This window comes from Mus caroli, unplaced genomic scaffold (assembly GCF_978045245.1).
Source record: "Mus caroli unplaced genomic scaffold, Mus_caroli_1 scaffold_21, whole genome shotgun sequence".
NCBI classification, from domain to species: Eukaryota; Metazoa; Chordata; class Mammalia; order Rodentia; family Muridae; genus Mus; species Mus caroli.
Genome location: NW_028227276.1, coordinates 7,131,214 through 7,148,270, shown reverse-complemented (window position 1 = coordinate 7,148,270; position 17,057 = coordinate 7,131,214).

Genomic DNA, 17,057 nt, shown 5'->3' with positions numbered 1-17,057 from the left:
GAGACTGAGAGAGACAGAGAGAGAGAGAGAGAGATAGAGAGAGACAGAGACAAAGAGAGAGAGAGGAGAGACAGAGATAGATACAGAGAAAGACAGAAGGAGACAGAGAGAAACAGAGAAAGAGACAGAGAGAGACAGAGACAGAGTGAGAGAGACTGAGAGAGACAGAGAGAGACAGAGAGAGACAGAGAGAGACAGAGAGAGACAGAGACAGAGAGAGACAGAGATAGAAAGAGAGACAGAGAAAGACTGAGAGAGACAGAGAGAGAGACAGAGAGAGACAGAGAGAGACAGAGATAGAGACAGAGAGACAGAGGGAGACAGAATGATACAGAGAGAGACAGAGAGAGACACAGAGAGAGACAGAGCGACAGAGTGATAAACAGAGAGAGACAGAGATAGAGACAGAGAGAGACAGAGAGAGAGACCGAGATAGACAGAAAGAGTGACAGAGAGAGACAGATTGAGACAGATAGAGACAGAGAGAGACAGAGAGATACAGAGAGAGACAGAGATACAGATAGAGACAGAGATAGAGACAGAGAGACAGAGAGAGACGGAGAGAGACAGAGAGAGTCAGTGAGAGACAGAGAGAGACAGATAACAGAGATAGAGATAGAGAGAGACAGAGACAAAGAGAGAGACAGGGAGAGACAGAGATAGATACAGAGAGAGACAGAAGGAGACAGAGAGAGACAGAGAAAGAGACAGAGAGAGACAGAGACAGAGTGAGAGAGACTGAGAGAGACAGAGAGAGAGACAGAGAGAGACAGAGAGAGACAGAGAGAGACAGAGACAGAGAGAGACAGAGATAGAAAGAGAGACAGAGAGACAGAGGGAGACAGAATGATACAGAGAGAGACAGAGAGAGACACAGAGAGAGACAGAGCGACAGAGTGATAAACAGAGAGAGACAGAGATAGAGACAGAGAGAGACGGAGAGAGAGAGAGAGACAATGAGAGACAGAGAGAGAAAGAGAGAGAGAGAGACAGAGAGAGAGAAAGGTAGACAGAGAAAGACAGAGAGAGACACAGAGAGAGACAGAGAGAAACAGCGAGAGACAGTGAGAGACAGAGATAGGGAGACAGAGACACAGAGAGACACATAGAGAGACACAGAGAGACACCGTGAGAAACAGAGACAAAGATTGAGACAGACAGAGACAGAAACAGAGACAAAGATAGACAGAGAGAGACACAGAGAGACACAGAGAGAGACAGAGAGAGACTGATAGAGACAGATATAGAGACAGAGAAAGACAAAGAGAGAGACAGAGAGAGACACAGAGAGAGACAGAGAGAAGGAGATAGAGGCATAGAGAGACACAGAGAGAGACCGAGAGACAAAGAGATAAACAGAGAGACAGAGATAGAGACAGAGAGACAGAGACAAAGAGAGAGACAGAGAGAGACAGAGACAGAGTGAGAGAGACTGAGAGACAGAGAGACACACAGAGAGAGACAGAGAGTCAGAGAGAGACAGAGATAGAGACAGAGAGAGACAGAGACAGAGATAGAGAGATACAGAGAGAGACAGAGAGATACAGAGAGAGACAGAGAGAGACACAGAGGGGGACAGAGCGACAGAGTGATAAACAGAGAGAGACAGAGATAGAGACAGAGAGACAGAGATAGAGACAGAGAGAGACAAAGACAGAGTGAGAGAGACTGAGAGAGACAGAGAGAGACAGAGAGAGACAGAGAGAGACAGAGAGAGACAGAGAGAGACAGAGACAGAGAGAGACAGAGATAGAAAGAGAGACAGAGAAAGACTGAGAGAGACAGAGAGAGAGACAGAGAGAGACAGAGAGAGACAGAGATAGAGACAGAGAGACAGAGGGAGACAGAATGATACAGAGAGAGACAGAGAGAGACACAGAGAGAGACAGAGCGACAGAGTGATAAACAGAGAGAGACAGAGATAGAGACAGAGAGAGACAGAGAGAGAGACCGAGATAGACAGAAAGAGTGACAGAGAGAGACAGATTGAGACAGATAGAGACAGAGAGAGACAGAGAGATACAGAGAGAGAGACAGAGATACAGATAGAGACAGAGATAGAGACAGAGAGACAGAGAGAGACGGAGAGAGACAGAGAGAGTCAGTGAGAGACAGAGAGAGACAGATAACAGAGATAGAGATAGAGAGAGACAGAGACAAAGAGAGAGACAGGGAGAGACAGAGATAGATACAGAGAGAGACAGAAGGAGACAGAGAGAGACAGAGAAAGAGACAGAGAGAGACAGAGACAGAGTGAGAGAGACTGAGAGAGACAGAGAGAGAGACAGAGAGAGACAGAGAGAGACAGAGAGAGACAGAGACAGAGAGAGACAGAGATAGAAAGAGAGACAGAGAGACAGAGGGAGACAGAATGATACAGAGAGAGACAGAGAGAGACACAGAGAGAGACAGAGCGACAGAGTGATAAACAGAGAGAGACAGAGATAGAGACAGAGAGAGACGGAGAGAGAGAGAGAGACAATGAGAGACAGAGAGAGAAAGAGAGAGAGAGAGAGACAGAGAGAGAGAAAGGTAGACAGAGAAAGACAGAGAGAGACACAGAGAGAGACAGAGAGAAACAGCGAGAGACAGTGAGAGACAGAGATAGGGAGACAGAGACACAGAGAGACACATAGAGAGACACAGAGAGACACCGTGAGAAACAGAGACAAAGATTGAGACAGACAGAGACAGAAACAGAGACAAAGATAGACAGAGAGAGACACAGAGAGACACAGAGAGAGACAGAGAGAGACTGATAGAGACAGATATAGAGACAGAGAAAGACAAAGAGAGAGACAGAGAGAGACAGAGAGAAGGAGATAGAGACATAGAGAGACACAGAGAGAGACAGAGAGAGACAAAGAGATAAACAGAGAGACAGAGATAGAGACAGAGAGAGACAGAGACAAAGAGAGAGACAGAGAGAGACAGAGACAGAGTGAGAGAGACTGAGAGACAGAGAGACACACAGAGAGAGACAGAGAGTCAGAGAGAGACAGAGATAGAGACAGAGAGAGACAGAGACAGAGATAGAGAGATACAGAGAGAGACAGAATGATACAGAGAGAGACAGAGAGAGACACAGAGAGTGACAGAGCGACAGAGTGATAAACAGAGAGAGACAGAGATAGAGACAGAGAGACAGAGATAGAGACAGAGAGAGACAAAGACAGAGTGAGAGAGACTGAGAGAGACAGAGGGTGAGATAGAGAGACAGAGAGAGACAGAGAGATACAGAGAGAGACAGAGATACAGATAGAGACAGAGATAGAGACAGAGAGACAGAGAGAGACAGAGAGAGACAGAGAGAGACACAGTGAGAGATAGAGATAGACAGAGAGAGACACAGAGTGAGACAGGGCGACAGAGTGATAAACAGAGTGACACAGAGATAGAGACAGAGAGAGACAGAGGGAGACAGAAAAAGACAGAGACAAAGAGAGAGACAGAGAGAGACAGAGACAGAGTGAGAGAGACTGTGAGACTGAGAGAGACAGAGAGACAGAGAGAGACAGAGAGAGACAGAGACAGAGAGAGACAGAGAGAGACAGGGAGAGGGACAGAGAGAAAGAGATAGAGACATAGAGAGACAGAGAGAGAGACAGAGAGAGACAAAGAGATAAACAGAGAGATTCATAGATAGAGACAGAGAGAGACGGAGAGAGACAGAGAGAGTCAGTGAGAGACAGAGAGAGACAGAGAGACAGAGATAGAGATAGAGAGAGACAGAGACAAAGAGAGAGACAGGGAGAGACAGAGATAGATACAGAGAGAGACTGAAGGAGACAGAGAGAGACAGAGAAAGAGACAGAGAGAGACAGAGACAGAGTGAGAGAGACTGAGAGAGAGACAGAGAGAGACAGAGAGAGACAGAGAGAGACAGAGAGAGACAGAGAGAGACAGAGACAGAGAGAGACAGAGATAGAAAGAGAGACAGAGAGACAGAGGGAGACAGAATGATACAGAGAGAGACAGAGAGAGACACAGAGAGAGACAGAGCGACAGAGTGATAAACAGAGAGAGACAGAGATAGAGACAGAGAGAGACGGAGAGAGAGAGAGAGACAATGAGAGACAGAGAGAGAAAGAGAGAGAGAGAGAGACAGAGAGAGAGAAAGGTAGACAGAGAAAGACAGAGAGAGACACAGAGAGAGACAGAGAGAAACAGCGAGAGACAGTGAGAGACAGAGATAGGGAGACAGAGACACAGAGAGACACATAGAGAGACACAGAGAGACACCGTGAGAAACAGAGACAAAGATTGAGACAGACAGAGACAGAAACAGAGACAAAGATAGACAGAGAGAGACACAGAGAGACACAGAGAGAGACAGAGAGAGACTGATAGAGACAGATATAGAGACAGAGAAAGACAAAGAGAGAGACAGAGAGAGACACAGAGAGAGACAGAGAGAAGGAGATAGAGACATAGAGAGACACAGAGAGAGACAGAGAGAGACAAAGAGATAAACAGAGAGACAGAGATAGAGACAGAGAGAGACAGAGACAAAGAGAGAGACAGAGAGAGACAGAGACAGAGTGAGAGAGACTGAGAGACAGAGAGACACACAGAGAGAGACAGAGAGTCAGAGAGAGACAGAGATAGAGACAGAGAGAGACAGAGACAGAGATAGAGAGATACAGAGAGAGACAGAGAGATACAGAGAGAGACAGAGAGAGACACAGAGAGTGACAGAGCGACAGAGTGATAAACAGAGAGAGACAGAGATAGAGACAGAGAGACAGAGATAGAGACAGAGAGAGACAAAGACAGAGTGAGAGAGACTGAGAGAGACAGAGGGTGAGATAGAGAGACAGAGAGAGACAGAGAGATACAGAGAGAGACAGAGATACAGATAGAGACAGAGATAGAGACAGAGAGACAGAGAGAGACAGAGAGAGACAGAGAGAGACACAGTGAGAGATAGAGATAGACAGAGAGAGACACAGAGTGAGACAGGGCGACAGAGTGATAAACAGAGTGACACAGAGATAGAGACAGAGAGAGACAGAGGGAGACAGAGAAAGACAGAGACAAAGAGAGAGACAGAGAGAGACAGAGACAGAGTGAGAGAGACTGTGAGACTGAGAGAGACAGAGAGAGAGAGAGAGACAGAGAGAGACAGAGACAGAGAGAGACAGAGAGAGACAGGGAGAGAGACAGAGAGAAAGAGATAGAGACATAGAGAGACAGAGAGAGAGACAGAGAGAGACAAAGAGATAAACAGAGAGAGTCATAGATAGAGACAGAGAGAGACAGAGAGAGAAGAGAGTGTCAGTGAGAGACAGAGAGAGACAGAGAGACAGAGATAGAGATAGAGAGAGACAGAGACAAAGAGAGAGACAGGAGAGACAGAGATAGATACAGAGAAAGACAGAAGGAGACAGAGAGAAACAGAGAAAGAGACAGAGAGAGACAGAGACAGAGTGAGAGAGACTGAGAGAGACAGAGAGAGACAGAGAGAGACAGAGAGAGACAGAGAGAGACAGAGAGAGACAGAGACAGAGAGAGACAGAGATAGAAAGAGAGACAGAGAAAGACTGAGAGAGACAGAGAGAGAGACAGAGAGAGACAGAGAGAGACAGAGATAGAGACAGAGAGACAGAGGGAGACAGAATGATACAGAGAGAGACAGAGAGAGACACAGAGAGAGACAGAGCGACAGAGTGATAAACAGAGAGAGACAGAGATAGAGACAGAGAGAGACGGAGAGAGAGAGAGAGACAATGAGAGACAGAGAGAGACAGATTGAGACAGATAGAGACAGAGAGAGACAGAGAGATACAGAGAGAGACAGAGATACAGATAGAGACAGAGATAGAGACAGAGAGACAGAGAGAGACGGAGAGAGACAGAGAGAGTCAGTGAGAGACAGAGAGAGACAGATAACAGAGATAGAGATAGAGAGAGACAGAGACAAAGAGAGAGACAGGGAGAGACAGAGATAGATACAGAGAGAGACAGAAGGAGACAGAGAGAGACAGAGAAAGAGACAGAGAGAGACAGAGACAGAGTGAGAGAGACTGAGAGAGACAGAGAGAGAGACAGAGAGAGACAGAGAGAGACAGAGAGAGACAGAGACAGAGAGAGACAGAGATAGAAAGAGAGACAGAGAGACAGAGGGAGACAGAATGATACAGAGAGAGACAGAGAGAGACACAGAGAGAGACAGAGCGACAGAGTGATAAACAGAGAGAGACAGAGATAGAGACAGAGAGAGACGGAGAGAGAGAGAGAGACAATGAGAGACAGAGAGAGAAAGAGAGAGAGAGAGACAGAGAGAGAGAAAGGTAGACAGAGAAAGACAGAGAGAGACACAGAGAGAGACAGAGAGAAACAGCGAGAGACAGTGAGATACAGAGATAGGGAGACAGAGACACAGAGAGACACATAGAGAGACACAGAGAGACACCGTGAGAAACAGAGACAAAGATTGAGACAGACAGAGACAGAAACAGAGACAAAGATAGACAGAGAGAGACACAGAGAGACACAGAGAGAGACAGAGAGAGACTGATAGAGACAGATATAGAGACAGAGAAAGACAAAGAGAGAGACAGAGAGAGACACAGAGAGAGACAGAGAGAAGGAGATAGAGACATAGAGAGACACAGAGAGAGACAGAGAGAGACAAAGAGATAAACAGAGAGACAGAGATAGAGACAGAGAGAGACAGAGACAAAGAGAGAGACAGAGAGAGACAGAGACAGAGTGAGAGAGACTGAGAGACAGAGAGACACACAGAGAGAGACAGAGAGTCAGAGAGAGACAGAGATAGAGACAGAGAGAGACAGAGACAGAGATAGAGAGATACAGAGAGAGACAGAGAGATACAGAGAGAGACAGAGAGAGACACAGAGGGTGACAGAGCGACAGAGTGATAAACAGAGAGAGACAGAGATAGAGACAGAGAGACAGAGATAGAGACAGAGAGAGACAAAGACAGAGTGAGAGAGACTGAGAGAGACAGAGGGTGAGATAGAGAGACAGAGAGAGACAGAGAGATACAGAGAGAGACAGAGATACAGATAGAGACAGAGATAGAGACAGAGAGACAGAGAGAGACAGAGAGAGACAGAGAGAGACACAGTGAGAGATAGAGATAGACAGAGAGAGACATAGAGTGAGACAGGGCGACAGAGTGATAAACAGATTGACACAGAGATAGAGACAGAGAGAGACAGAGGGAGACAGAGAAAGACAGAGACAAAGAGAGAGACAGAGAGAGACAGAGACAGAGTGAGAGAGACTGTGAGACTGAGAGAGACAGAGACAGAGAGAGACAGAGAGAGACAGAGACAGAGAGAGACAGAGAGAGACAGGGAGAGAGACAGAGAGATAGAGATAGAGACATAGAGAGACAGAGAGAGAGACAGAGAGAGACAAAGAGATAAACAGAGAGAGTCATAGATAGAGACAGAGAGAGACGGAGAGAGAAGAGAGTGTCAGTGAGAGACAGAGAGAGACAGAGAGACAGAGATAGAGATAGAGAGAGACAGAGACAAAGAGAGAGACAGGAGAGACAGAGATAGATACAGAGAAAGACAGAAGGAGACAGAGAGAAACAGAGAAAGAGAGAGAGAGAGACAGAGACAGAGTGAGAGAGACTGAGAGAGACAGAGAGAGACAGAGAGAGACAGAGAGAGACAGAGACAGAGAGAGACAGAGATAGAAAGAGAGACAGAGAGACAGAGGGAGACAGAATGATACAGAGATAGACAGAGAGAGACACAGAGAGAGACAGAGCGACAGAGTGATAAACAGAGAGAGACAGAGATAGAGACAGAGAGAGACGGAGAGAGAGAGAGAGACAATAAGAGACAGAGAGAGAAAGAGAGAGAGAGAGAGACAGAGAGAGAGAAAGGTAGACAGAGAAAGACAGAGAGAGACACAGAGAGAGACAGAGAGAAACAGCGAGAGACAGTGAGAGACAGAGATAGGGAGACAGAGACACAGAGAGACACATAGAGAGACACAGAGAGACACCGTGAGAAACAGAGACAAAGATTGAGACAGACAGAGACAGAAACAGAGACAAAGATAGACAGAGAGAGACACAGAGAGACACAGAGAAAGACAGAGAGAGACTGATAGAGACAGATATAGAGACAGAGAAAGACAAAGAGAGAGACAGAGAGAGACAGAGAGAAGGAGATAGAGACATAGAGAGACACAGAGAGAGACAGAGAGAGACAAAGAGATAAACAGAGAGACAGAGATAGAGACAGAGAGAGACAGAGACAAAGAGAGAGACAGAGAGAGACAGAGACAGAGTGAGAGAGACTGAGAGACAGAGAGACACACAGAGAGAGACAGAGAGTCAGAGAGAGACAGAGATAGAGACAGAGAGAGACAGAGACAGAGATAGAGAGATACAGAGAGAGACAGAATGATACAGAGAGAGACAGAGAGAGACACAGAGAGTGACAGAGCGACAGAGTGATAAACAGAGAGAGACAGAGATAGAGACAGAGAGACAGAGATAGAGACAGAGAGAGACAAAGACAGAGTGAGCGAGACTGAGAGAGACAGAGGGTGAGATAGAGAGACAGAGAGAGACAGAGAGATACAGAGAGAGACAGAGATACAGATAGAGACAGAGATAGAGACAGAGAGACAGAGAGAGACAGAGAGAGACAGAGAGAGACACAGTGAGAGATAGAGATAGACAGAGAGAGACACAGAGTGAGACAGGGCGACAGAGTGATAAACAGAGTGACACAGAGATAGAGACAGAGAGAGACAGAGGGAGACAGAAAAAGACAGAGACAAAGAGAGAGACAGAGAGAGACAGAGACAGAGTGAGAGAGACTGTGAGACTGAGAGAGACAGAGAGACAGAGAGAGACAGAGAGAGACAGAGACAGAGAGAGACAGAGAGAGACAGGGAGAGGGACAGAGAGAAAGAGATAGAGACATAGAGAGACAGAGAGAGAGACAGAGAGAGACAAAGAGATAAACAGAGAGAGTCATAGATAGAGACAGAGAGAGACGGAGAGAGACAGAGAGAGTCAGTGAGAGACAGAGAGAGACAGAGAGACAGAGATAGAGATAGAGAGAGACAGAGACAAAGAGAGAGACAGGGAGAGACAGAGATAGATACAGAGAGAGACTGAAGGAGACAGAGAGAGACAGAGAAAGAGACAGAGAGAGACAGAGACAGAGTGAGAGAGACTGAGAGAGAGACAGAGAGAGACAGAGAGAGACAGAGAGAGACAGAGAGAGACAGAGAGAGACAGAGACAGAGAGAGACAGAGATAGAAAGAGAGACAGAGAGACAGAGGGAGACAGAATGATACAGAGAGAGACAGAGAGAGACACAGAGAGAGACAGAGCGACAGAGTGATAAACAGAGAGAGACAGAGATAAAGACAGAGAGAGACGGAGAGAGAGAGAGAGACAATGAGAGACAGAGAGAGAAAGAGAGAGAGAGAGAGACAGAGAGAGAGAAAGGTAGACAGAGAAAGACAGAGAGAGACACAGAGAGAGACAGAGAGAAACAGCGAGAGACAGTGAGAGACAGAGATAGGGAGACAGAGACACAGAGAGACACATAGAGAGACACAGAGAGACACCGTGAGAAACAGAGACAAAGATTGAGACAGACAGAGACAGAAACAGAGACAAAGATAGACAGAGAGAGACACAGAGAGACACAGAGAGAGACAGAGAGAGACTGATAGAGACAGATATAGAGACAGAGAAAGACAAAGAGAGAGACAGAGAGAGACACAGAGAGAGACAGAGAGAAGGAGATAGAGACATAGAGAGACACAGAGAGAGACAGAGAGAGACAAAGAGATAAACAGAGAGACAGAGATAGAGACAGAGAGAGACAGAGACAAAGAGAGAGACAGAGAGAGACAGAGACAGAGTGAGAGAGACTGAGAGACAGAGAGACACACAGAGAGAGACAGAGAGTCAGAGAGAGACAGAGATAGAGACAGAGAGAGACAGAGACAGAGATAGAGAGATACAGAGAGAGACAGAGAGATACAGAGAGAGACAGAGAGAGACACAGAGAGTGACAGAGCGACAGAGTGATAAACAGAGAGAGACAGAGATAGAGACAGAGAGACAGAGATAGAGACAGAGAGAGACAAAGACAGAGTGAGAGAGACTGAGAGAGACAGAGGGTGAGATAGAGAGACAGAGAGAGACAGAGAGATACAGAGAGAGACAGAGATACAGATAGAGACAGAGATAGAGACAGAGAGACAGAGAGAGACAGAGAGAGACAGAGAGAGACACAGTGAGAGATAGAGATAGACAGAGAGAGACACAGAGTGAGACAGGGCGACAGAGTGATAAACAGAGTGACACAGAGATAGAGACAGAGAGAGACAGAGGGAGACAGAGAAAGACAGAGACAAAGAGAGAGACAGAGAGAGACAGAGACAGAGTGAGAGAGACTGTGAGACTGAGAGAGACAGAGAGAGAGAGAGAGACAGAGAGAGACAGAGACAGAGAGAGACAGAGAGAGACAGGGAGAGAGACAGAGAGAAAGAGATAGAGACATAGAGAGACAGAGAGAGAGACAGAGAGAGACAAAGAGATAAACAGAGAGAGTCATAGATAGAGACAGAGAGAGACAGAGAGAGAAGAGAGTGTCAGTGAGAGACAGAGAGAGACAGAGAGACAGAGATAGAGATAGAGAGAGACAGAGACAAAGAGAGAGACAGGAGAGACAGAGATAGATACAGAGAAAGACAGAAGGAGACAGAGAGAAACAGAGAAAGAGACAGAGAGAGACAGAGACAGAGTGAGAGAGACTGAGAGAGACAGAGAGAGACAGAGAGAGACAGAGAGAGACAGAGAGAGACAGAGAGAGACAGAGACAGAGAGAGACAGAGATAGAAAGAGAGACAGAGAAAGACTGAGAGAGACAGAGAGAGAGACAGAGAGAGACAGAGAGAGACAGAGATAGAGACAGAGAGACAGAGGGAGACAGAATGATACAGAGAGAGACAGAGAGAGACACAGAGAGAGACAGAGCGACAGAGTGATAAACAGAGAGAGACAGAGATAGAGACAGAGAGAGACGGAGAGAGAGAGAGAGACAATGAGAGACAGAGAGAGACAGATTGAGACAGATAGAGACAGAGAGAGACAGAGAGATACAGAGAGAGACAGAGATACAGATAGAGACAGAGATAGAGACAGAGAGACAGAGAGAGACGGAGAGAGACAGAGAGAGTCAGTGAGAGACAGAGAGAGACAGATAACAGAGATAGAGATAGAGAGAGACAGAGACAAAGAGAGAGACAGGGAGAGACAGAGATAGATACAGAGAGAGACAGAAGGAGACAGAGAGAGACAGAGAAAGAGACAGAGAGAGACAGAGACAGAGTGAGAGAGACTGAGAGAGACAGAGAGAGAGACAGAGAGAGACAGAGAGAGACAGAGAGAGACAGAGACAGAGAGAGACAGAGATAGAAAGAGAGACAGAGAGACAGAGGGAGACAGAATGATACAGAGAGAGACAGAGAGAGACACAGAGAGAGACAGAGCGACAGAGTGATAAACAGAGAGAGACAGAGATAGAGACAGAGAGAGACGGAGAGAGAGAGAGAGACAATGAGAGACAGAGAGAGAAAGAGAGAGAGAGAGACAGAGAGAGAGAAAGGTAGACAGAGAAAGACAGAGAGAGACACAGAGAGAGACAGAGAGAAACAGCGAGAGACAGTGAGATACAGAGATAGGGAGACAGAGACACAGAGAGACACATAGAGAGACACAAAGAGACACCGTGAGAAACAGAGACAAAGATTGAGACAGACAGAGACAGAAACAGAGACAAAGATAGACAGAGAGAGACACAGAGAGACACAGAGAGAGACAGAGAGAGACTGATAGAGACAGATATAGAGACAGAGAAAGACAAAGAGAGAGACAGAGAGAGACACAGAGAGAGACAGAGAGAAGGAGATAGAGACATAGAGAGACACAGAGAGAGACAGAGAGAGACAAAGAGATAAACAGAGAGACAGAGATAGAGACAGAGAGAGACAGAGACAAAGAGAGAGACAGAGAGAGACAGAGACAGAGTGAGAGAGACTGAGAGACAGAGAGACACACAGAGAGAGACAGAGAGTCAGAGAGAGACAGAGATAGAGACAGAGAGAGACAGAGACAGAGATAGAGAGATACAGAGAGAGACAGAGAGATACAGAGAGAGACAGAGAGAGACACAGAGGGTGACAGAGCGACAGAGTGATAAACAGAGAGAGACAGAGATAGAGACAGAGAGACAGAGATAGAGACAGAGAGAGACAAAGACAGAGTGAGAGAGACTGAGAGAGACAGAGGGTGAGATAGAGAGACAGAGAGAGACAGAGAGATACAGAGAGAGACAGAGATACAGATAGAGACAGAGATAGAGACAGAGAGACAGAGAGAGACAGAGAGAGACAGAGAGAGACACAGTGAGAGATAGAGATAGACAGAGAGAGACATAGAGTGAGACAGGGCGACAGAGTGATAAACAGATTGACACAGAGATAGAGACAGAGAGAGACAGAGGGAGACAGAGAAAGACAGAGACAAAGAGAGAGACAGAGAGAGACAGAGACAGAGTGAGAGAGACTGTGAGACTGAGAGAGACAGAGACAGAGAGAGACAGAGAGAGACAGAGACAGAGAGAGACAGAGAGAGACAGGGAGAGAGACAGAGAGATAGAGATAGAGACATAGAGAGACAGAGAGAGAGACAGAGAGAGACAAAGAGATAAACAGAGAGAGTCATAGATAGAGACAGAGAGAGACGGAGAGAGAAGAGAGTGTCAGTGAGAGACAGAGAGAGACAGAGAGACAGAGATAGAGATAGAGAGAGACAGAGACAAAGAGAGAGACAGGAGAGACAGAGATAGATACAGAGAAAGACAGAAGGAGACAGAGAGAAACAGAGAAAGAGAGAGAGAGAGACAGAGACAGAGTGAGAGAGACTGAGAGAGACAGAGAGAGACAGAGAGAGACAGAGAGAGACAGAGACAGAGAGAGACAGAGATAGAAAGAGAGACAGAGAGACAGAGGGAGACAGAATGATACAGAGAGAGACAGAGAGAGACACAGAGAGAGACAGAGCGACAGAGTGATAAACAGAGAGAGACAGAGATAGAGATAGAGAGAGACGGAGAGAGAGAGAGACAATAAGAGACAGAGAGAGAAAGAGAGAGAGAGAGAGACAGAGAGAGAGAAAGGTAGACAGAGAAAGACAGAGAGAGACACAGAGAGAGACAGAAAGAAACAGCGAGAGACAGTGAGAGACAGAGATAGGGAGACAGAGACACAGAGAGACACATAGAGAGACACAGAGAGACACCGTGAGAAACAGAGACAAAGATTGAGACAGACAGAGACAGAAACAGAGACAAAGATAGACAGAGAGAGACACAGAGAGACACAGAGAAAGACAGAGAGAGACTGATAGAGACAGATATAGAGACAGAGAAAGACAAAGAGAGAGACAGAGAGAGACAGAGAGAAGGAGATAGAGACATAGAGAGACACAGAGAGAGACAGAGAGAGACAAAGAGATAAACAGAGAGACAGAGATAGAGACAGAGAGAGACAGAGACAAAGAGAGAGACAGAGAGAGACAGAGACAGAGTGAGAGAGACTGAGAGACAGAGAGACACACAGAGAGAGACAGAGAGTCAGAGAGAGACAGAGATAGAGACAGAGAAAGACAGAGACAGAGATAGAGAGATACAGAGAGAGACAGAGAGATACAGAGAGAGACAGAGAGAGACACAGAGAGTGACAGAGCGACAGAGTGATAGAGAGAGACAGAGATAGAGACAGAGAGACAGAGATAGAGACAGAGAGAGACAAAGACAGAGTGAGAGAGACTGAGAGAGACAGAGGGTGAGATAGAGAGACAGAGAGAGACAGAGATACAGAGAGAGACAGAGATACAGATAGAGACAGAGATAGAGACAGAGAGAGACAGAGAGAGACACAGTGAGAGATAGAGATAGACAGAGAGAGACACAGAGTGAGACAGGGCGACAGAGTGATAAACAGAGTGACACAGAGATAGAGACAGAGAGAGACAGAGGGAGACAGAAAAAGACAGAGACAAAGAGAGAGACAGAGAGAGACAGAGACAGAGTGAGAGAGACTGTGAGACTGAGAGAGACAGAGAGACAGAGAGAGACAGAGAGAGACAGAGACAGAGAGAGACAGAGAGAGACAGGGAGAGGGACAGAGAGAAAGAGATAGAGACATAGAGAGACAGAGAGAGAGACAGAGAGAGACAAAGAGATAAACAGAGAGAGTCATAGATAGAGACAGAGAGAGACGGAGAAAGACAGAGAGAGTCAGTGAGAGACAGAGAGAGACAGAGAGACAGAGATAGAGATAGAGAGAGACAGAGACAAAGAGAGAGACAGGGAGAGACAGAGATAGATACAGAGAGAGACTGAAGGAGACAGAGAGAGACAGAGAAAGAGACAGAGAGAGACAGAGACAGTGTGAGAGAGACTGAGAGAGACAGAGAGAGAGACAGAGAGAGACAGAGAGAGACAGAGAGAGACAGAGAGAGACAGAGAGAGACAGAGACAGAGAGAGACAGAGATAGAAAGAGAGACAGAGAGACAGAGGGAGACAGAATGATACAGAGAGAGACAGAGAGAGACACAGAGAGAGACAGAGCGACAGAGTGACAAACAGAGAGAGAGAGAGATAGAGACAGAGAGAGACAGAGAGAGAGAGACAATGAGAGACAGAGAGAGAAAGAGAGAGAGAGAGACAGAGAGAGAGAAAGGTAGACAGAGAAAGACAGAGAGAGACACAGAGAGAGACAGAGAGAAACAGCGAGAGACAGTGAGAGACAGAGATAGGGAGACAGAGACACAGAGAGACACATAGAGAGACACAAAGAGACACCGTGAGAAACAGAGACAAAGATTGAGACAGACAGAGACAGAAACAGAGACAAAGATAGACAGAGAGAGACACAGAGAGACACAGAGAGAGACAGAGAGAGACTGATAGAGACAGATATAGAGACAGAGAAAGACAAAGAGAGAGACAGAGAGAGACACAGAGAGAGACAGAGAGAAGGAGATAGAGACATAGAGAGACACAGAGAGAGACAGAGAGAGACAAAGAGATAAACAGAGAGACAGAGATAGAGACAGAGAGAGACAGAGACAAAGAGAGAGACAGAGAGAGACAGAGATAGAGTGAGAGAGACTGAGAGACAGAGAGACACACAGAGAGAGACAGAGAGTCAGAGAGAGACAGAGATAGAGACAGAGAGAGACAGAGACAGAGATAGAGAGATACAGAGAGAGACAGAGAGATACAGAGAGAGACAGAGAGAGACACAGAGAGTGACAGAGCGACAGAGTGATAAACAGAGAGAGACAGAGATAGAGACAGAGAGACAGAGATAGAGACAGAGAGAGAGAAAGACAGAGTGAGAGAGACTGAGAGAGACAGAGGGTGAGATAGAGAGACAGAGAGAGACAGAGAGATACAGAGAGAGACAGAGATACAGATAGAGACAGAGATAGAGACAGAGAGACAGAGAGAGACAGAGAGAGACAGAGAGAGACACAGTGAGAGATAGAGATAGACAGAGAGAGACACAGAGTGAGACAGGGCGACAGAGTGATAAACAGAGTGACACAGAGATAGAGACAGAGAGAGACAGAGGGAGACTGAGAAAGACAGAGACAAAGAGAGAGACAGAGAGAGACAGAGACAGAGTGAGAGAGACTGTGAGACTGAGAGAGACAGAGAGAGAGAGAGAGAGACAGAGAGAGACAGAGACAGAGAGAGACAGAGAGAGACAGGGAGAGAGACAGAGAGAAAGAGATAGAGACATAGAGAGACAGAGAGAGAGACAGAGAGAGACAAAGAGATAAACAGAGAGAGTCATAGATAGAGACAGAGATAGACGGAGAGAGAAGAGAGTGTCAGTGAGAGACAGAGAGAGACAGAGAGACAGAGATAGAGATAGAGAGAGACAGAGACAAAGAGAGAGACAGGAGAGACAGAGATAGATACAGAGAAAGACAGAAGGAGACAGAGAGAAACAGAGAAAGAGAGAGAGAGAGACAGAGACAGAGTGAGAGAGACTGAGAGAGACAGAGAGAGACAGAGAGAGACAGAGAGAGACAGAGAGAGACAGAGAGAGACAGAGACAGAGAGAGACAGAGATAGAAAGAGAGACAGAGAAAGACTGAGAGAGACAGAGAGAGAGACAGAGACAGAGAGAGACAGAGATAGAGACAGAGAGACAGAGGGAGACAGAATGATACAGAGAGAGACAGAGAGAGACACAGAGAGAGACAGAGCGACAGAGTGATAAACAGAGAGAGACAGAGATAGAGACAGAGAGAGACAGAGAGAGAGACCGAGATAGACAGAAAGAGTGACAGAGAGAGACAGATTGAGACAGATAGAGACAGAGAGAGACAGAGAGATACAGAGAGAGACAGAGATACAGATAGAGACAGAGATAGAGACAGAGAGACAGAGAGAGACGGAGAGAGACAGAGAGAGTCAGTGAGAGACAGAGAGAGACAGATAACAGAGATAGAGATAGAGAGAGACAGAGACAAAGAGAGAGACAGGGAGAGACAGAGATAGATACAGAGAGAGACAGAAGGAGACAGAGAGAGACAGAGAAAGAGACAGAGAGAGACAGAGACAGAGTGAGAGAGACTGAGAGAGACAGAGAGAGAGACAGAGAGAGACAGAGAGAGACAGAGAGAGACAGAGACAGAGAGAGACAGAGATAGAAAGAGAGACAGAGAGACAGAGGGAGACAGAATGATACAGAGAGAGACAGAGAGAGACACAGAGAGAGACAGAGCGACAGAGTGATAAAAAGAGAGAGACAGAGATAGAGACAGAGAGAGACGGAGAGAGAGAGAGAGACAATAAGAGACAGAGAGAGAAAGAGAGAGAGAGAGAGAGAGAAAGGTAGACAGAGAAAGACAGAGAGAGACACAGAGAGAGACAGAGAGAAACAGCGAGAGACAGTGAGAGACAGAGATAGGGAGACAGAGACACAGAGAGACACATAGAGAGACACAGAGAG